Consider the following 21,986-nt stretch of genomic DNA (forward strand, 5'->3'; position numbering starts at 1 on the left):
TTAGGACATGGCCTTTGTATGAAAGAGTCATTGGAGTCCTTAAGCCTCAGATCTGACCCGTGGAAAAAACCCATAAAAGCACTCAGACATGTTGGTGGGGAAAAACAAGAAAAATATGATGTTATTTTTATACTCTCCACACATTTCAAAAGAACACCTAATAGCGAAAGCAAGATGGGAAGACTCACGGGCTAACAGATAGGGCCAGCTATGTCATTTCCAAGGCATAGTGCAAAGTGAAAAGGCAGGACTTCTGTGTTCCCAAAGCTGGCAAAAAAAGCTCCCTTCTTGCTTCTGACATCTATCTCTTGACTTGCCCTGGTTTCTTTTACTTACTATTCAATGTTGCACCCTCTTGGGAGCATGACGACCCACCCAGCTGGGCACCCAGGGTGCACACCCAATCCCAACCACCCCTGCACCCACGCCCAGGCCCCCTGCTCAGGTTGGAGGCCACAAGGCAGCTGCTGGGAAGAGCAGGAGAGCAGGTGCCTGAGCATCTGTCCTGGGGAGGTACAGGCACGGCAGATGGCAAGACTTTCCCTGAACCAAGGTTCCAAGGCCCTGGCTCTGACTTCATTGTCCCATCAGACTTCACCCCCAGAGCACAAACACTAAGACTAAAGCATGAAGAATTTCACTGGCCACTGCAGAGCATTAAACTCCAAGTGCCTGCACTGGTCATACATCCGTGAAACAGGTCCTAGGAACAGAGGGTCCTCCACGCCAGGGCATATGGACTGATAGGCTGATGACAAATGAGAACCTACTGAGCCATGGAAATGGTGACTCTGGCACAAGAAAATCCTCCTCTCCCTATTTTTTCTCTGCTCTGTTGAGCTGCCAGGAAAAAAACAAATGAGATTTAGCCAAATATGTGATGAAAGGGAGACTTTCTGAGATATGCTTTGAGTGGCTTCATTTTCTTTTTCTTATTATTGATGACACTTTTTTTTTAATTTTTTTTAAATTTTTTTCAGCATAACAGTATTCATTATTTTTGCACCACACCCAGTGCTCCATGCAATCCGTGCCCTCTACAATACCCACCACCTGGTGCCCCCAACCTCCCACCCCCCACCCCTTCAAGATTCTCAGATTGTTTTTCAGAGTCCATAGTCTCTCATGGTTCACCTCCCCTTCCAATTGCCCTCAACTCCCTTCTCCTCTCCATCTCCCCTTGTCCTCCATGCTATTTGTTATGCTCCACAAATAAGTGAAACCATATGATAATTGACTCTCTCTGCTTGACTTATTTCACTCAGCATCATCTCTTCCAGTCCCGTCCATGTTGCTACAAAACTTGGGTATTCATCCTTTCTTTTTTCTTTTTTCTTTTTTTTTTTTTACAGCTTTATAAACATATATTTTTATCCCCAGGGGTACAGGTCTGCGATTCGCCAGGTTTACACACTTCACAGCACTCACCATAGCACATACCCTACCCAATATCCATAACCCCACCCCCCTCTCCCAACCCCCTCCCCCCATCAACCCTCAGTTTGTTTTGTGAGATTAAGAGTCACTTATGGTTTGTCTCCCTCCCAATCCCATCTTGTTTCATTTACTCTTCTCCTACCCCCTCAACCCCCCATGTTGCATCTCCCTGATATTGATGACACTTTTAATTAACAGCTTTGCTGTTAGTGAGTAACTATAAAAATGTTTAGGAAATAAATCTATTCTTCTTACCTTGGTCTATCTCCTACTCAAACAATTTATTTTTTTTTTAAATTAGGGCCAAGGAGATCCACAAATTTTAATCTAGTTTTGATTAAATTTAGTTCCCCCACTAGTTAAAGTGACTGTAAGAAGAAAGTATAATTATGTATTTGGTGTAAGTGACATAATCAGAACAATTTTGCCTGGTTATTTCAAACGTTTGCTGGGGCATCTAGCAAAATCTTTATATATTTCTGAATTGTTTTTATGTGCTTGGTTAAAATTTAGAGTACAGGGACTGAGACCCATAAATTTCACAAAGAGGGCAGTTAGGGACTTTTTTTTTAAAATGTAGCTTCTCTTTGCCAAACTCAGAAAATCTAGAACACATTAAATAAATCATCAAAAAGATGAAGTCTTCAAAGCTAGAGGAGACCGTTGGTAACAAAGGACTGCTAATGAGAGTAGCAAAGTTTTATTACAACTTCCTGCAGTCTTTCAAAATTGTGAAATGATTTATAAGGTTCTGACAAGGGAATAATATAGCATCTGATGCAGTCTTATTAACTGTAAACCATCTAATTCTTGAACAGATGCACCATCCCTCTTCAACCACCTCCAGGGACTAATTCAACACCACAGGGTTTAATTTGAGGGAAGAAGAGAGTACTTTTATTTTCTTAATAATATCATATTTAAGCCAGCTCTGCTGCAGTTTTAAGAAAAGGACACAGAAAAATAGCCCTCTTTGAGTCCCAGCAGCAAAAATACCTGAGGGGTGAATCCTTCCCAGGGCTTTTGTCTATTACTATTTTCAACCCAACTGTAGAGATCTGGAAGAGTCTAAAGCAGATAAAAGCACAGTGAAACAGAGTTTCTAATGGGATGGACATTCAGCAGGAGACAGGATTCATAATCTTTGCAGAGCCTGCTGATAACAAAAGATTCCTGGAAAGAAAAATAGGAGTCATGTTCTTTAGAATGAATTCTTCGAACCAGGCTTAAATTGTTTTCCTTTTAATTTCAGGCAGAACAGTGTAAATAGAATTATTGACTTATATTTGGCAAGACTAGCACACCTATAAGGACAAACAAAGGGGTATCTCAGCTGCTCACTAAATGTGCTTTGGAGAAAACACATGTTTGTTTAACAGCTGTGTCTCCTTAATCAACATCATTAAAGGAAACGTAAGGCAGCCCTAATTATAAAACACAGTCCTAAACTCTTATCTTTCCTGCAGTATTTCATATCTCCCAACTCCAACATGGACCCATGCTTTTTGTCTTGCAGGACATATTATTTTGTTGCCTGTAGGAATATTTAGAGGAGATTCTCCCCTGCATCATACAGAGTTTTCTACATGAAGACCCATAAGATACGGTTCTCTCAAGTCCAGGTACATAGCAGATATATGGGTAGATGATATTAAGCAAATTATTTAGTTATACCCTATGATGATTAAAAAACATGTAACCATCATTAGTCATCAGGAGAATGTAAATCAAAATCACAATGAGATACCACCTCATGGCCACTGGAATGGCCACAATAAAAAAAAAAAATTAGATAATAAGTGTTGACAAATATGTGGCGAAACTGGAATCTGGATATCCTGATAGTAGAAATACAAAATGGGGCAGCCACTTTGGAAAACAATGCGGCAGTTCCTCAAAGCACTAAACCTAAAGTTACTATATGATCCAGGAATTCCAGTCTTGGCTATATACTCAAGAGAAATAAAACACATTCCACACAGAAACTTGTACACAAATATTTATGACAGCAATAATCGTCACAGCCAAAAGGTGGAAACAACCAAATGTCCATCAATGGATGAGACTTCGCCACATAGAATATCATTCAGCCATCAAAAAGGAATGGGGTACTGATAACACTATGATAGAGATGAAACCTGAGATTAGGCTAAGTGAGGGAAGCCAGTCATTAAAAAAACAAAACAAAACAACAAACAACCATATATGACATGATTTCATTCATATAAAAACCCAGAATGGGGGCGCCTGGGTGGCTCAGTGGGTTAAGCCGCTGCCTTCGGCTCAGGTCATGATCTTAGAGTCCTGGGATCGAGCCCCACATCAGGCTCTCTGCTCAGCAGGGAGCCTGCTTCCTCCTCTCTTTCTGCCTGCCTCTCTGCCTGCTTGTGATCTGTCAAATAAATAAATAAAATCTTTAAAAAAATAAATAAATAAATAAAAATAAAATAAAAACCCAGAATGAAAAACATCAAAGAGACAGAAAGTAGATTATGGTTTCTCGTGGCTAATGGGTAGGGAGTAGACTGAAGGATGGAGAGGTAAAAGCTAAAGCGTACAAGGTTTCTTTCTGAGGTGATAAAAATATTCTAAAACTGCGGTCGTGAGTGCCCACACTCATAAATATGCTAAAAACCATTGAACTGCACACTTTCAATGTGTGTGAACTGTATTGAGTTATGTCAATAAAGCTCTGAAAGTTGTCAGTTGAAAGAAGAAAATCATGTAACCTACTCTGTTTTCTGCTACAAAGAAGTCAGAGTCAAATTTCTGCACAATTTCAGTAAATGCTTAAACTTTATAGATTGGGTCTTAAAAATACTAATTTTATCCCAGTTTTATTTTCCAGGTTTTTGCCCTTCTCTTTCCATTTCTCTCACCACCAACACTTTAAGCTTGATTTATTTACTTACTTATTTTCCATCTACTTATTTTCTAGTTAAATTTGTGCACTGAGGGACGCCTGGGTGGCTCAGTTGGTCAAGCGGCTGCCTTCGGCTCAGGTCATGATCCCAGCGTCTTGGGATCGAGTCCCGCATCGGGCTCCTTGCTCCGCGGAGAGCCTGCTTCTCCCTCTGACACTCTGTCTGCCTGTGCTTTCTCTCTCTCTCTCTCTCTGACAAATAAATAAAATCTTAAAAAAAAAATTTGTGCACTGCTTTATTTTCTCTCTGGGATGATTACACTATTATTAATTAAACTGTTGCTAACTTAGTTTAACTTTATTTAGCCAGCTGGTTTGGGCAAACCTCATTTTATGGTAATAATATATACCAGATTTACAATTTCTTCTTAAAGGAGACAAAATTCATACAAAAATTTTTTTGGTTGAGTTTCACCTATCTGAAAATCTCATCTTCCTTTAATTACAAGGCATTATTGTCCCCTTGTGGTAAGTATTCTTTGTACAAGAATAATATTTTTGTCAAAAACATGAACATCTGCACTACCACATCTCAGTTCTTAATAAATCATACCTCCCTTCTCGGGCCGACAGAAGGCAAAAAGGCCAGGAACTCCACAAAGGTAAACATGAATAAGACAACATATATTACATTTTCTGCAGTTTGCCTATTTCAGCCTCATGGCTAATTTCATAAAAGCATGATGCAGAGATCCTCCTAAAAAGATATCATTAATCCTAGTCACCAAGGTAGATGGCACTTTTACAATTTTGATTTTTCACCCTGTAATAGCAAAGCTTTTCGTTATTACTCAGCCTCCTGCATGAGAAATGTTAACACTGTTGAAAATCCAGTTAACGTACTCCCTCTGCTGGTTAATGGCTGTCTTCCTCAAGGGTAAGGACGTTCAAGTTCATTATCTCTTCCTCCCATATGTGGTTCCTTTACACATCAGAATCTCTATTTTACAGTACCTTTTAAAGAAGCAAGTTACCTAGACAAGCTATGAGTGAACAAGTGAAAAATTCTTTAAAATGTATGTTTTTGTTGAATATTATATGCAAAATCTTCCTTCCTGCCAAATCCCAACCATTTTGAAGATTTTGATAACAGTATCAAATTTTAACCATCCTCTGTTGCATCTCCTACAAACTAAACTCATTTCCAACAGCCCCTTCTAAAAACTTTACTAGTCATCCTGCCTCTCACATAACTAACTACAGAACCTCTGATATAGAATACTTGCTAAAAGATTTGGAACATTACATGTAAAAATTAAAATGCACACTAGAAAATTATTCATTGCATGCCACTGACCAAAAAACTCATCTTCATTTACTAAATGAGCAGTATTTTCCTTTTATGGCCTTAATCTCTATTCCTACAGCTGCCTTTCTAGTCTGGATTGTTTTCATTTCATTTTTACATTTCTCTACTCAGTTCTTTCCTGGCTCCAATCATTTTAGTTATACTGCTATCAGGATAATTTCCCTAAGCCAGAAAAATGGTAAATAAACCCAAGTATAATTTCACTCCACTGCTCATAAATCAATAGTCATTTTGAAACAAACCACTTCTACCGTATTTCCTCCATTAGCATTTAAAGAAGTTATAAATCCCTACAACTAAGTACAAAATGGTACATTTGGATACATATGCATCTTTCTGGAGAAAGGGTTATACAATGTTCATTATCTTGTCTAAAGGATTCACGACACCCCCCTCCAAAATGTAAGAATTCACTTCTTCTAAGTCTCTGCATATACCTACCCCTCTTCATATAGTAAGGTAAACTCCTTATTGGCCCCTTTGCTCTGCTGGATCCCACAGCCACAATGGCCCCCTTTTCCACATCCATCTACCCAAGTTCTGTCTTCCTCCAAAGTACCACTGAATTTCTATTCTCCTTTGAACAACCTCTCTCAGATTAGCACTTAATCATTCTTTAGTAATTTCCAATTATGATCAAAAAACCATTTCCTTCTTTTTTAAGATTTTATTCATTTGAGAGAGCGAGCAAAGCAGAGGGAGAGGGAGAAGCACAGTCCTCCTGAGTAGGAGCCTGAGATCATGACCTGAGCTGAAGGCAGACACTTAAATGACTGAGCCACCCAGGCGCCCCTCTAATAACCATTTCTTAATATTTATGTCATGCATATTGGCCTTCTTTTCCTACCTAGGCTGCACATATCTGTATTCTATTGTTTAGTATTATCTTTTCATCCCATCAAGGGTGAGCTTCCTGAGGACAGAAAGCTCTTATTCGTATAAACTTTCCCAATGTCCAGGATTGTGCCTGGAATAGAGATTCCCTAATGTCTGATGAATCTATTAATTCTCTGAAGGAAACAAAACATCTCACTATTTTCTTGGCTTCAATTCAACAGGTTCTCCAAATTCTACTTGTTTATGGATTTTTTTTTTTAAGATTTTATTTGTCACAGAGAGCGAGCGAGCATGGGAGAGAGAATGCACAAGCAGGGGCAGAGGCAGACAGAGGGAGAAACAGGCTCCTGCTAAGCAAGGAGTCCAATGCAGGACTCAATCCCAGGACTCTGAGATCATGACCTGAGCCAAAGGCAGACGCTGAATGACTAAGGCACCCAGGCATCCCTGTTTATGGATTTTTAAGAAGATTTTGTAAAAATAATATTCACAATCTAAGCTTTTCCTTACCTGGAAAAGACAAAGAATAAAAGGGCTCCACTGTAGAAATATGATGGCACATCTTCGAAGTTCTAAGACCTAAATACTGTGGTCTCCAAGGAAGACACACAGTTCACTACAAAATATTTGGAATTATATTTTTTTAAAAAATGGATGATAAGAGACAAACCAAAATCTTGGTTTTATGGATGTTATATTCATATTTCTCATGGAGGATGTTAAAACCTGGTAGTAAGTACTCCGGTTACAAGGCACAAAGTAATGTCTCATCACCTTGTTTTTCCTTTTGGGCCTCAATGAAGCAATTTGCCATCTCATTAAAATCTGCCGTATACAGTATGGTACTGGCACAAAAACAGACACATAGATCAATGGAACAGAACAGAGAGCCCAGAAACAGACCATCCTTTCTATGATCAACTAATCTTCAACAAAGCAGGAAAGAATGTCCAGTGGAAAAACGATGGTCTCGTCAACAAATGGTGTTGGGAAAATTGGACAGCCACATGCAGAAAAATGAAATTGGACCATTTCCTTACACCACACACAAAAATAGACTCCAAATGGATGAAAGACCTCAATGTGAGACATGAATCCATCCAAATCCTTGAGGAGAACAAAGGCAGCAACCTCTTCGACCTCAGCTGCAGCAATGTCTTCCTAGAAACATCGCCAAAGGCAAGGGAAGCAAAGGCAAAAATGAACTATTGGGACTCCACCAAGATCAAAAGCTTTTGCACAGCAAAGGAAATAGTCAACAAAACCAAAAGACAACTGACAGAATGGGAGAAGATATTTGCAAATGACATACCATATAAAGGGCTAGTATCCAAAATCTATAAAGACCTTATCAAACTCAAAACCCAAAGAACAAATAATCCAATCAAGAAAAGGGCAGAGGACATGAACAGACATTTCTGCAAAGAAGACATCCAGATGGCCAACAGACACATGAAAAAGTGCTCCACATCACTCGGCATCAGGGAAATACAGATCAAAACCACAATGAGATACAACCTCACACCAGTCAGAATGGCTAAAATTAACCAGTCAGGAAATGACAGGTGTTGACGAGGATGCAGAGAAAGGGGAACCCTCCTACACTGTTGGTGGGAATGCAAGCTGGTGCAGCCACTCTGGAAAACAGCATGGAGGCTTCTCGAAAAGTTGAAAATAGAGCTACCCTACGACCCAGCAATCGCACTACTGGATATTTACCCTAAAGATACAAACGTAGTGATCTGAAGGGACATGTGCACCTGAATCTTTATAGCAGCAATGTCCACAATAGCTAAACTGTGGAAAGAACCTAGATGTCCATCAACAAATGAATGGATAGAGAAGATGTAGTATATATATACACACAATGGAATACTATGCAGCCATCAAAAGAAATGAAATCTTGCCATTTGCAACAATGTGGATGGAACTAGAGGGTATTGTACTGAGCCAAATTAAGTCAATCAGAGAAAGGTAATTATCATATGATCTCCCTGATATGAGAAATTTGAGAGGCAAAGTGGGGGATTTGGTGCGTAGGGAAGGAAAAAATGAAACAAGATGGGATCGGGAGGGAGACAAACCATAAGAGACTCTTAATCTCACAAAACAAACTGAGGGTTGCCGGGAGGGAGGGGGTTATGGAGACGGTGGTTGGGTTATGGACACTGGGGAGAGTATGTGCTATGGTGAGTGCTGTGAAGTATGTTAGCCTGACAATTCACAGACCTGTACCCCTGGGACAAATAATACATTATATGTTAATAAAAAATTTCTTTTTAAATCTGTCCTATACAATATAAATTTTTGCATTTAAATGATATGCAAAGCAACAACTAAAAAGGCAGAATGCAGAAGATCTCAGGCCTAGTTTAAAAACTTGAATGCCTTAAGGACAAGCAAAATTACCTAGCTATTCTCAACCTTGAATGCCATTAGAATCAACAGGAAATCTTTCAGAAGAATACAAATACCAGAATTCTAGCCTCGGATTTAATTACAGGGATGGGGGCAAGCAGGTGCATGGTCTCAGGTATTTTTCTCTAAGCTCCCCAGAGAATTCAAATTTAATGTTAGATTTGAGAAACTCTGCCCTACCCCTAATTAAAATCATATACAAACAGTGCTTATTGAGATAAATTATACAGCTCAGTAAACTAAATTCTGATATAGATTCTAGGCAGGAATGAAAAAAAGAAAGACAGGAAATTAAAAAGGAAAACAGGGGAGAAGACTGGAATTATCACGAGGGAAGGGAAAGGTAATAGAGATGTGACATCATAAAACCTTGCTTCAGACACCTTCAGATCAACAATTAGAAAAAACATTGCTCTAGAATTCTATGGCTTCCTAGCTGTTAGCTTGGTGTCGTCACCCTTCAAGAAATCATTTTATCTCACAAACACTTCCTCCCAAAGTTCCTTGATTTTAGAGGAGCTCTTTTCAAACCCAGCCGAATTATCAGATTTCATTTTTTTTTGTTTTTTTTTTAAATACAGGTTTCTTGTTCTGCCTCCAAAAGCTTCTGATTCAGTAAAATTGCAGTGGGGTTCAGGAGTTTATACCACTTTTTCCAGCATTTCAGAGTCAGGACCAAGAACTACTGATCTCAATTACTAAATGATAAACTCCGTCAGAGCAAGTGTATGCCCACTGCAGGGATTCCCAAATTGACTTTCTCAAACTACACGCATTCAGACTCAACACAAGAGATACTCATTTGGCAGACAGAGTTTGGGCTAAAGCATCCGTATGTTTTGAAGCACCATAGGTTATACCGGAGCACCCAAAGTTGAGAATCTCCAGCGTAACATACTATGAAATGTCAATGAGTAGTTGTTGAATACATCAAAGAAGGATGCAGTATAAATGTCTCTGGCTTTTGCCTCCTCTGAATCTTACAACTCACCTAGCTTTTGACTATAATAGTGTTTTTGTATCTATTTCTCATTTCAGAGACAGAATGTCTCCTAATTCCTAGGAAGACTCGATGAAGCCAGGATTCATGAAGCCAGGATTCCAAATAGTGATGGATAATGTCATGCCTCAATCCTCTCTGCAAGGTGTACTATGTCCTTCAGTGAAAACACGGAGGAATCTCAACTTTAGTAGATGCCTTGGAACAAAAGGTATGGCTTGGTCTTCTCTGAAGTCCAGCATCAGTTAAACAGCTGAATGCTTAAATAATATGCACCTTCACTGTATCATCCACTTACCAGATCAAAATCTTGGGACAGGAGGAGGGTATTCTGGGACTGGGTATTTTAAATAAGCACTTACACGTGGTTCTATAATGAGGCAAGATTTGGAAACACTGAAAGAGGAGCAAAGGGAAAATCAGCCAAGACAGGAAGGGAATGAAGGATAAACAACCAGAGCTTCATCCAATAAATAAGGAAAGGCAGCTGGTCATCACAGTGCTTAATGCAGACTGCAAGGTGTTAAAATCACGTCTCAGATGTAAGAAACAAGGAAGAAGACAGTACTTCACCAGTGTATGTGGAATAGCAGTTAAGAAGCTAAGCTTTTAAAGGTAAAGATTTTAAGAATCTCATTAAGTCTATTCTTTCCATTTCAAAAAATGATTTGGACTGGCTAACAAAACTACAACTACAACTACATGAATATTCAATAAAATAGAAATGCCAGGGCACCTGGGTGGTTCAGTCAATTAAGGATGTGACTCTTTTTTTTTTTTTTAAAGATTTTATTTATTTATTTGACAGAGAGAAATCACAAGTAAGCAGAGAGGCAGGCAGAGAGAGAGGAGGAAGCAGGCTCCCTGCTGAGCAGAAAGCCCGATGCGGGGCTTGAACCCAGGACCTGGGATCATGACCTGAGCCGAAGGCAGCGGCTTAACCCACTGAGCCACCCAGGCGCCCCAAGGATGTGACTCTTGGTTTCAGCTCAGGTGGTGATCTCAGGATCATGGGAACCAGCCCTGCTTTGGGTTCCAAACTCAGTATGGAGTCTGCTTGTCCCTCTTCCTCTGCTCTTCCCCACACCCTCCCAACCTCCCTCCCCTGCTCACTTGCACTCAATCTCTTTCTCCCAAATAAAATCTTTTTTTAATTTTAAATTTAAAAAATTAAAATGCCAATTTATAAGGATGGGGGTAGCAGTTAATATCCATAAAATTCTGAGTGATGAAAGCTAAAACAGCTAAACTCAAAGGTTTGCCCTGAACTTCCTAGCAACCTAGGAAATGTTGATATGTTACATAACTCTCCCTCCTAGGAGAAGCAAGCACATCAGTTCATCAGGTGAAAGAAACTTTTTCTTACATCTGAGTGTTAATGAAAAATTTGTCCCAGAAGTCTTTTTATAAGAACCATTGAGAATGTAATGGGCTGTGAACTCTAAAGCAGTAAAGAACAAAGAATGTCATTCAACATATGGCTATATGGCTATTTTTAATATCAAAGCCTCCATGAAAGCAAGCAGCATAGTGTTAATGATTTGGTACAGGTATGCTGACTTTTGGTAACTTCCTCCAGTGAAAGAATGACTAGTATCACATTATGCTCAGGAAATCTTTTTTTTTTTTTAAATGCTCAGAAAATCTTGAGAAATGAACAAATCCATAAAGCCTGTGTTTCCCTAAGTTAATCAAATATAAAAATCACACAGGAGCTGTCAAAAAAAGTATAAATTCCTATACTGATCCCTAGGGCCTCTCAGCTGGGACCAGGAATCTACACATAGAACAAGTGATCCTCGGGTGACTGCAGAGAACCACTCCAAGAACTGCCACTTTCAAAAATCCATTGTCACTGCTGGAATTGTTCTGATTCAAGAAAAAGAAGGAGGGAGGGTCTGGCAGGTACGCTAGTTGAAAGTAACGGGAACAATTGTCTCTCAGATCGGTCTGTCCAAGTAGGCCCATCCCCCTTGGTAGCTTGCTAAAACATACATGTAAAAATAGACCTTACGGGGTGCCTGGGTGGCTCAGTGGGTTAAGCCTCTGCCTTCGGCTCAGGTCGTTATCTCAGGGTCCTGGGATCAAGCCCCCCATCAGGCTATTTGCTCTGTGGGGAGCCTGCTTCCCCCCTCCCTTTCTCTGCCTGCCTCTCTGCCTACTTGTGATCTCAGTCTCTGTCAAATAAATAAATGAATAATAATTTAAAGATTTACATAATAAAATAAAATAAATAGACCTTAAAACAGGAAAACCCCTTTCTTGGTGATGGAATGCAGAAATTTGCATTTTAACTAATACTGCTGGTGATTCTTTGTGCAATAAAGTTTGAAAACCTTTGTTCAACATACAAATGGAAGAGAAATGATAAAAAGATACTTTATTATTAGAAATAAAGTTCCTTAGTTGAAACATGGCCAGAGTGGAAGATTTGGAGCTCACACAGGTCATCCAAGCTTTCTTAGAGAGCAATTTCAGATCTGTTCCAGTGCTTGAACCAGAAGTCAACTGAATATTGCACTATCCATGATGAGTAATTAATCTAAAAGTTCCAGCAACATTCAATTCCAGGAAATGTCCTAATATAGCATCAATTGGCATTGCAGACCTATATGCTTCCAAAAATATAATCATTCTTAGTTCAAAACCATTTTTAAACAACAGCAGAGCCAGGACACTTTCCAGTTCATCTAATTAAATTCTCTCAATTTGCAAATAGGGAAAGCTAAAGACCAGAAGTCATGTCCAAGGCGACATGGACAATTTTAGCACATGTACCTCAAAACTCTGGGCCCCTTGGAACTACCATTATACAATGCATTCTACTACAGACTTGTTGATGCAACCCAAACTTGTTGTTTGTTGGGTTTGGTTTTGTTTAAAGAAAGAGTTAATTTAAGGGGTGCCTGGGTGGCTCAGTCAGTTGAAGGGTTGAGCCTCTGCCTTTGGCCATTATCCCAGGGTCCTGGGATCAAGTCCTTAATAAGCCCTAAGTAGAGTTGGGCTCCCTACGGAGCAGACAGGCTGATTCTCCCTTGACTAATGCCCCTCCCCCTGCTTGTGCACGTGTGTGCTCTCACGCTCTCTCTCCCTCTCTCATGCTGTCTCTCAGATAAATAGATAAGATCTTTAAAAAAAAAAAGACTGAGTTATGAAAGCAGGAACTTAATTCTCTTAATATGCTATTTTTCACATACTAAGAAGACACTGACCCATCCTCCGTAAATGTTGATATTTTTAAAGATTTTTATTTTTATTTATTTGACAGAGAGATCACAAGCAGGCAGAGAGGCAGGCAGAGAGAGAGGAGGAAGCAGGCTCCCTGCCGAGCAGAGAGCCCGATGCGGGGCTCGATCCCAGGTCCCTGGGATCATGACCTGAGCCGAAGGCAGCGGCCTAACCCACTGAGCCACCCAGGCGCCCCAATGTTGATATTTTTAAGGAGGGGAGAGGATTTGGCTTGGTTTTGGCTTTCATTTGCTTTTTGTTATATTCTGTTTTGGTTTCAGAGAGGATACTTTTGTGATCTGGCCATTCTTTTTACCCAGACCCCCTATTTTTTTTTTTTTAAGATTTTATTTATCTATTTATTATTTATTTAAGAGAGATTAAGAGCACATAAAGTGGGGGGTGCGGAAAAGTAAAGGGAAAAGCTGGTTCCCCATTGTGCAGGAAGCCCCGCATGGGGCTTGATCCCAGGACCCTGGGATCATGACCTGAGCCAAAGGTAGACACTTAACTGACTGAGCCACCCAGGTGCCTGGAATTTATCCAATTCTTCCAGGTTGTCCAATTTGTTGGCAAATAGTTTTTCATAATATTCTCTGATTAATTGTATTTCTGTGGTGTTGGTTGTTATTTCTTCTCTTTCACTTGTGATTTTATTTATGTGAGTCCCTTCTCATTTTTTCTTGATAAGTCTGCCTAGAGGTTATCAATTTTATTGATTTTTTTCCCTAAGAACAAGATCCTGGTTTCATTGATCTGTTATATTGTGTGTGTGTTTGGTTGGTTGTTTTTTGTTTTGTTTTGGTTTTTGGTTTTCTTTAGTTCCTATATCACTTATTTCTGCTCTAATCTTTATTATTTCCTTCCTTCTGATTGTTTTAGGTCTTGGATGTTATTTTTCTGGCTCCTTTAGGTGCAAAGTAAGGTTGTTTGTGTGAGATTTTACTTACATCTTGAGATAGGCCTGTATGGCTAGAAAACTCCCTCTTAGAGCTACTTAGGCTATATCCCAGAGGTTTTAGACTGTTGTGTTTTCACTTTCATTTGTTTCCATTTACCTTTCTTTCTTCTTCTTTTTCCTGGTTGACCCATTCATTGTTTAGTAGCATGTTATTGAACCTCCACGTATTTGTGGTCTTTCCAGATTTTGCCTTGTGGTTGACATCAAATTTCATAGTGTTTTGTTCAGAAAAGATGCATGATATGATTTCGATCTTCTTGAATGTGTCGAGGTTTGTGTTGTGGGCTAATACGTGATCTATTTTAGAGAATGTTCCGTGTGCACTTGAAAATTATGTGTATTCTGGTGTTTTAGGATGGATGCGATATGCTGTTTTAGAGCCAGAATGGCACCGAATCCCTCAGGAATCTGCCCCTTGTAAAAACAACTCCTTCCTGACATTTTCTAACAATAATGCCCAGCTTTCTTGATGTAAATTAATCCTGCCTGAAAAACCAAATATAGATCTCTCCCTGAGATTACACATTTTGGCTTTATATTCAAAAAGAACTCAGAAAGAAATGATTCATTTTCTCTAGAGTTTTTATCTGCAACTGTGTTATCCATAAGTCTCCCTAATGATCAACAAATCTGATTTTTTTAAAATGTCTTCAAAGGGAAAGACTCAAGGTAAACACTAATTATTTCCCTGAAATACTTGAGAGTGTTCGTGCATTATCTGTGTACACATTTTCTTTTTCCTTTTACCTTCAACCGAGCAAGGCCTTGTTAGGGTTTGATTGGAGGGGTCCTAAAAGCCTGCTAATGGCAGCTCTGAGGAAGAGAAGGCATTAGCACACATTTCAGGAAAACAGGCTTAGCAAACAAGCCCCTGCACTTAACAGAGGATGAGATGTTCTTACACCAGAAACACTATTTCACCAGAGACTCTACTGAAGGAAAGAATATTTTTAAGTGAAACCTAAGGAAGGGTGTTGGGACCAGATACCCCTCATTTAGATATATGGAATATAAGAGAACCTATCGAATAGGACAATCATGATTAACAAATCCTGCCACCAAAAAGTGTTGAAATCTGATGTGATTTCTGTAGTCTTGACGAAAAAAATTCATCAAGGGAGATAGGTGGAATTTATTTTTTAAAATTCTGAGTCATTCTTAAAAATTTTTTTAAATGAAAAAATAAAAAAGGGGCTCCTGGGTGGCTCAGTGGGTTAAGCCTCTGCCTTCAGCTCAGCTCCTGGGATGGAGCCCCACATCAGGCTCTCTGCTCAGCGGGGACTCTGCTTCTTCCTCTCTCTCTCTCTGCCTGCCTCTCTGCCTACTTGTGATTGCTGCCTGTCAAATAAATAAATAAAATCTTTTAAAAAAATAAATAAATAAAAAATAAAGATAGAAAGAAAAGTTCTGAGTCATTATGATTACACGTTTTAAAATCCATTTATATCTCAGGGGAGATAGCCAACATAGAAGCTTTTGACCCGATAAATGATTCATTGATTATTTACTTGCTGCCATGGGCCATTTACCACACCACAAATAGGAAAGAATCTTTTATATTCACTCAACATTTTTTGTACTTTTTTTTTTTTTTTTTTTTTTGCTTCTGGGCCTAGGACCACAAAGAAAAATAAGATTGAGCCCTTCCTGCTAAAACCTTATTGACATGTAAGAAAATAATTACAATTCCTTGTGGTAAGTGTTAGATGTTTAGATGCTAAGGAGGTCCCTGAAGCTGACTGAGTTTTATCCTGGGATGCAAACAGAGCTTTATTTCAAAGCCCTCTCCAAACTGAGGTTTATAGCAGAAGGAGTTGATCAGGATATATGCAAATTCTGGAAGGCTGTCCCCACAAAGAAAAAGCAGTACAACAAATGCAAACGCGGGGTCATTAACTGGATTAGTAGGTTCGGAAGGCCATTCATATCTTGGTGTGGATGCAGACACTGGGGAAAGAGGTGATAAGAAGGGCAGATTAGGACAGAAGAGCAGGCAAATGCCAGATTCCACAGGGTTTTATGTGCTCAGCATTCTCTGTAATGATTTTTTTTTTAAAGATTTTATGTATTTGTCAGAGAGAGAGAGAGAGAGAGTGCCAGCAAGAGAACACAAGCAGGCAGAGCTGCAGGCAGAGGCAGAGAGAGAAGCAGGCTCCCCACTGAGCAAGGAGCCCGATGCGGGACTCGATCCCAGGACCCCGGGATCATGACCTGAGCTGAAGGCAGCGGCTTAACCAACTAAGCCACCCAGGCATCCCTGTAATGATTTTCATTAAGTTTACTCTGTAAGTGCTGGGGGTCAACGAGAACCTAAACTAAAGTAGTGGGGATAAAGAAGATGAAAAATAGATCTGAGGTATTTGTATATCTGGTGGTAATTTGCAATAAATTACTTAGTTTAACAAAAAATACAGCTAAGTTTCAAAAATTAACAACTGTGAACAAAGGCAAAGTTGATGCTGTTTAGGTAAATCTGAGGTACTCTTATACTTCTATTCTCAATAGCGAATTTAATTTAAAACTATAAATTTGGGGTTGTTTTAGAGACACAAAGGACAGTTGTCATGTTTTGAATCTAAATTTTTGCATTCACTAAATTTAGGTCCTTCTGTCCTTTTATGCCTATAGTCTATCTCAGGTCCACATTTTTATCACTTATATTCTGCGTTCTACCAGCATCCTACTGCAGTCTGGCTGGTATGGGCTCTAAATCATCCCTCTTCCTCAGCAGCATCTAGAGACTTCCTCCATTAGGTAGTTCAGGTGAATGTCAACTAATCACTCGTCTAAAAACAAAATAAAAATACATAGCAATATAGTGAGAGGTTTGAAAATTGAACTGTACACACTCAATGCAAAAAATGAACAGAAATTTAAAAACGCAATTTAGTGAAGGTTTTTCAAGGTCTTAGAGAAGTAATTATGGAATACACATTGGTAAAAATATTGACTTCCAGTCAGGCTGTTCCAGGGCTATTTCAAGTTTCATCTTCTCCGTAGATAAAGGATCAGTGGCAGATGTCAATCCCACCGACACACACACACACACACACACACTCATGTACACACGCACACTCACATGTCGGGGAGAAGTTGTCTCCTTCTCTCACACCCCCAATCACATTTATTAGCAAATGTGCTCCTGTCTCTACCTCCAGAACAGATCTAAAATCTGACCTCCTCTCACCACTGTGATAAGGAATCGGGAGAATAATAAATAGAGGGATGTCAAGAAAGGAAGTTTTACGATGGGCATATAGTTTGCAGAAGGAAGGTCCTACAAAGAGGGAAAAACTACTGTGGGTGGGAAAGAATCGATGAAAAAAAAAAAGATTTCAAGACTTTACTGTATACATTTTATCTCCTTCATAGCATTTCGGCAATTCAAGTAGATACTTTAATTACTTTGACTTAGACTTGGTGAACTATATGTCTTTAGATGATGACTCTGCTTCCTGTCTAAACTGAGACTTAGTTAATAAGTCTTAGCTTAGTAGAAGATCTGTAGAGTCTCCCTTGATTGTTTTCAGTCACTCCTGTAGTTTCCATCTTCTCCTATGTAGAGGAATATATTTATATCCCCAGTCCTGCTTTCTGTCCTGGGTGCCAATCTTGTGTTTTAACTGCCTTCTCCTCAAATACAATATCCTTAAAATTTATTCACCAGTGTTCCTTCTAAACCTCCCCTGGTCTTCTGGTCTCCGTGAACGGCTTCCATTCCCCTAAGCAGCACCCACTCTGCCTCCTTGCTTCCTCTGCCCCTGACAATCAGTCAGTTGCTAAGTCCCATCATTTCTGCCTTTGCATCATCACATCAGTAGTGTATTGAGTAGGTCCTGGCAAGAAGTAGATGGCACACTCAAACTGGGCAGTTTGCAGAGAGGTTAATAGAGGCGTTAATACAATAATATGGAGAGAACCCATTACAACCCCCAGGACTGAAAGGCCAACAAAAGGAAGAAATCATAATGGAAATAGGAAGGCACCTGGAAAAGTCTAGACCTAACAGGAGTTATGGCCTTGGGCCACAGCAAGACCACAGTGATTCCCAACAGAAGAAGCTGGTGGAGGTGGAGGGCAGGGTATAATTATCCTGATCTCAGGCTCTGTCACTCCGCTGATATCTAGCCTGCATGCACCATTATCTGAACATGACTGGAAGCCAGGGAATAAAACTATACTTTGATGTAGTCCAAGCTGTTCAACTTCTAGATACTACCACTCCAAAACAGGCTACAGAGGGACAAATGGAAAATGTATAGCACAGTTAGCATCCTCTTTATCTCCCTCGTTACTCCATTAACTCAGGACCCAATTTTCTCTTCCCTTATCTGCTATCTTCTCAAGATCTCCCTCCCCATGCTTAGGACACTGAACAATCCTGCTTTTGACTCTAGAAGACACTATCTCTCTCTTCCATGGATGTTCACTGTACAAACATCCTTAAAAATAGTCCAAAAGAGTTTATGTCCTCTCACCAACCATCTACCAGAGGTCTGGTCCCTGGTCCAATATGGTACACAAAGGGCCCAACACATCTCCTTTCTGGATTTCCATGATATACTCAATACCTTTTGAAACCATGACAGAAGAGACCACTACTTGGTACCTAGAACTAAAAACTGAATTTACTGTTTACCTAAGTAAAGAAGAGCTGTGTTGACCAAGCAGTCTTTTGGACAAAGGAAGTTGCTGACTTAATAGAGGGTTTTCAGAAAGTGTTCGTTTCAAAGTTTTGTTGGTTATGTCAGCAGGAATGAATTGATGTAAGCATGTTTTTATTATTTGTTATAGCGATGGGACTGAACTAACATCAGGGACTGAGTTAATATCAATCTTAGACACATATTCACTGGGATGAGTTCTCCATCAACTATCTGACTTTTAAAGTATGAAGCTGTTGCTCATGGCTAGATTTTAGGTTTGTGTTTAACTCAGGTGGTTAGTCATTCGTCAACTAAAGATGTTTAAACCAGGTCTGTTGGTTACTACAATAGCTACAGAACTATTATTGGTTGGTTAAACAGATTTAAAAATAACTTTGTCAGCTTACTAGTGAACTTGAATATAGAATAGCCTTTTCCCTAACTTTATTTAAAGAGAAACCCTGTTCTTATAAGACTTTTAGCTCTGTGACCTCCCAAATCACATCACCATGGACTAAGGACCCATAATCTTATCTCATATCTGAGACATCCATTTTAAGCCTCAGATATGACTGTATTTTTTTCCTGTCATCAAACTGATCAGAGTGAATGTGTTAACTTCAAATGAATGAAACAGCTCTAATTTAATTCAAACTACTAGAAAGTCTACTTTACCATCCACTTGGCCCTGGTACACATCAGAACCTAAGCCAAAAGATACTCCCTTTCACGGCATCTCTTAGTCCCCAACTCCAATATACTGAATCCCCTGATATTATTCTGTCCACCTCAACCTCTGCTCAATCCTTAGAGAGCTAAAGTCTCTGACAAGAAGATAAATGGACTGTATTTCAGGAAGTTTAGGGGAGTCGTAGTACCACAATAGATAGATCTTCCAAAAGAAAAGAGGTCGTAAATCAGAGAACAATTCCGGAGTGATGTTCATCTCAGAACATCTGTTCTTTTTTTTTTTTTTTAAGATTTTATTTATTTAATTGACAGAGATCACAAGTAGGCAGAGAGGCAGGCAGAGAGAGAGGAGGGGAAGCAGGCTCCCTGCTGAGCAGAGAGCCCGATGTGGGGCTCGATCCCAGGACCCTGGGATCATGACCTGAGCCGAAGGCAGAGGCTTTAACCCACTGAGCCACCCAGGCACCCCAAAACATCTGTTCTTGATAGCCGTGATGGAGTACAAATGCTTGACTGAATTATGGTGTTCTGCCTCAGGTTCCCTTCCATCTTCCCCCTGTCCCCCATCACCCCTTTGCATGTCCTCCTGCGTTCCATCAGACCCTCCAAGTCTGGGCCTACTGGAATTCTCCTTTACAGTCACAACTCTTTCAAAGAAATTTCATTACAGTATATTGAGAATCTTATTAGGTCTATAAGTTGTAAAATGAGTTTTAGAGAATTTTAGGATTTTGAATCCCACCCCTCTATCACTTTGTTTCCATTTTTGGATTATTAGTAAGAATTATTCAATTCTGTAAATCTTTATAAACTCTTACTAGTTTATCTTGTCAATTCATAACCACTAAGAGTCCTTGAATACTTCATAGCACAGGAAGTACTAATGTTGTTAGTGGACATGACCCATTATTTTGCCAAATAAATGCATCGGCCAATTGAATCCTCCATTGTAGATCAGTGTCCCAACACATTGGCTTCACACTTATCAGAAGAGCTTAGTACAGGTGACACAAAGACCTCTGCTAAAACCTGAAAGTGAGTGACAGGACAACAGCATCATAAAACAACTGTAGAAATGGAACCCTAAGCTGAATTATTCTTAAGTCCACTGTACCACTTGCAGAAGCCTTAGCATAACTATGACTATAATTATGCTCCGTGGAGTTATTCAGCTGAAATAGAAAGCACATTTTCTGGTCTAAAGCAGTATATAACTTTATAGGGAAAAGCGAATGAACAAATAAAAAACGAAATAACATGTGAAAAGAAAACCTAAGTACAGCTAAATATAATTACTCATCCTTCAGGTCTCAAGTCAAATGCCGGTCACATTTTCCTGATCACAGTCAATTTGGTATTGCTTTTAGGATACTGTTATAATTTCCTTTATTGCATGTATCCAGTTGTCAATGTTTATATATGTGTGTGATTACCTGATAAATGTCTCCTGTGCTGGCCTGTAATTCCCAGGTAGATGGAGTCCATACCTTCTTTTCGCTCACTATTTTACCACAAAAACCTCATCATTACATGTAATCTGCTAGTACTAGTCAATAAATCTTTCTGAATGAATCATTGAGTATAAAATATTTCCATTATTATTTTTATCACTAGTTATATCTTTTTTTTTAAGATTTTATTTATTTATTTGACAGAGATCACAAGTAGGCAGAGAGGCAGGCAGAGAGAGAGGAAGGGAAGCAGGCTCCCTGCTGAGCAGAGAGCCCGATGCGGGGCTCGATCCCAGGACCCTGGAATCATGACCTGAGCCAAAGGCAGAGGCTTTAACCCACTGAGCCACCCAGGCATCCCACTAGTTATATCTTTAAAAGCATATCCTGGGGTGAAAACAGTCCACTATTGAACTGACACTAATTTATTTGGAAACCCTGAAAATGTCACTTATCTCTCTCCCTTTACTTGTATTTCCACAAGTAAAATGGTGATAAAAACATCTGACTAACCTACTTGTCCTTATATGGTTGCTGTTCCAGTTACGATTGCTACATAGTAAACCAAAACGTAGAGACATAAAGCAATTATTTTATTATGCTCACAAATTCTATAAATCGGGAATTCAAATATGGCAGAGTAGATTTTTTTGTTTCTGCTCCAGGATGGTTACAGCCTTATCTAGGAAGACTCGAAGATTAGTGGCGGGGGCTGGGGGGGTGACTCAGTGGCTCAGAGCTAGAATTTTCTGGAGGCATCTCCACTTACATATTTGGCAGTTGATGCTGGTTGTTGACTAGGAGCTGCTCCACTGGACTATTGGCTGGAAAACCCACAAGTGACCTCTCCATGTGGGCTAGTTTTGACTCCTTTGCAACAGAGTAGCTAAGTTCCAAGAGGAAGCATCGAAAGAGAATCAAGAAGGAACTACAGCATCTTTTATGATCTAACTTCCAAACTCATATATCTTCACTTGAACTTACACAGTCTCTATTCTTCCAGGCTCAAAGTGATGTACATTATAGAACCAACCACTCAATGGAAGGAATGTCAAATTCATGTTGTAGGAAGAGCATGTAGTTGGA

At 39.5% G+C, this 21,986-nt stretch overlaps 1 long non-coding RNA gene across 1 annotated transcript; it reads right to left on the reverse strand.

The window, feature by feature from the left end:
- Nucleotides 1–459: 459 nt before the first annotated feature.
- On the reverse strand, nt 460–21,981 carry LOC125107161 (uncharacterized). The gene is made up of 3 exons (XR_007129475.1): nt 21,670–21,981; nt 2,434–2,610; nt 460–840 (listed from the first exon to the last, which is right to left on the reverse strand). It is a non-coding gene; the product is annotated as an uncharacterized LOC125107161 (long non-coding RNA).
- Between the last annotated feature and the right edge of the window lie 5 nt (nt 21,982–21,986).

Source organism: Lutra lutra, chromosome 8 (assembly GCF_902655055.1).
Source record: "Lutra lutra chromosome 8, mLutLut1.2, whole genome shotgun sequence".
NCBI classification, from domain to species: Eukaryota; Metazoa; Chordata; class Mammalia; order Carnivora; family Mustelidae; genus Lutra; species Lutra lutra.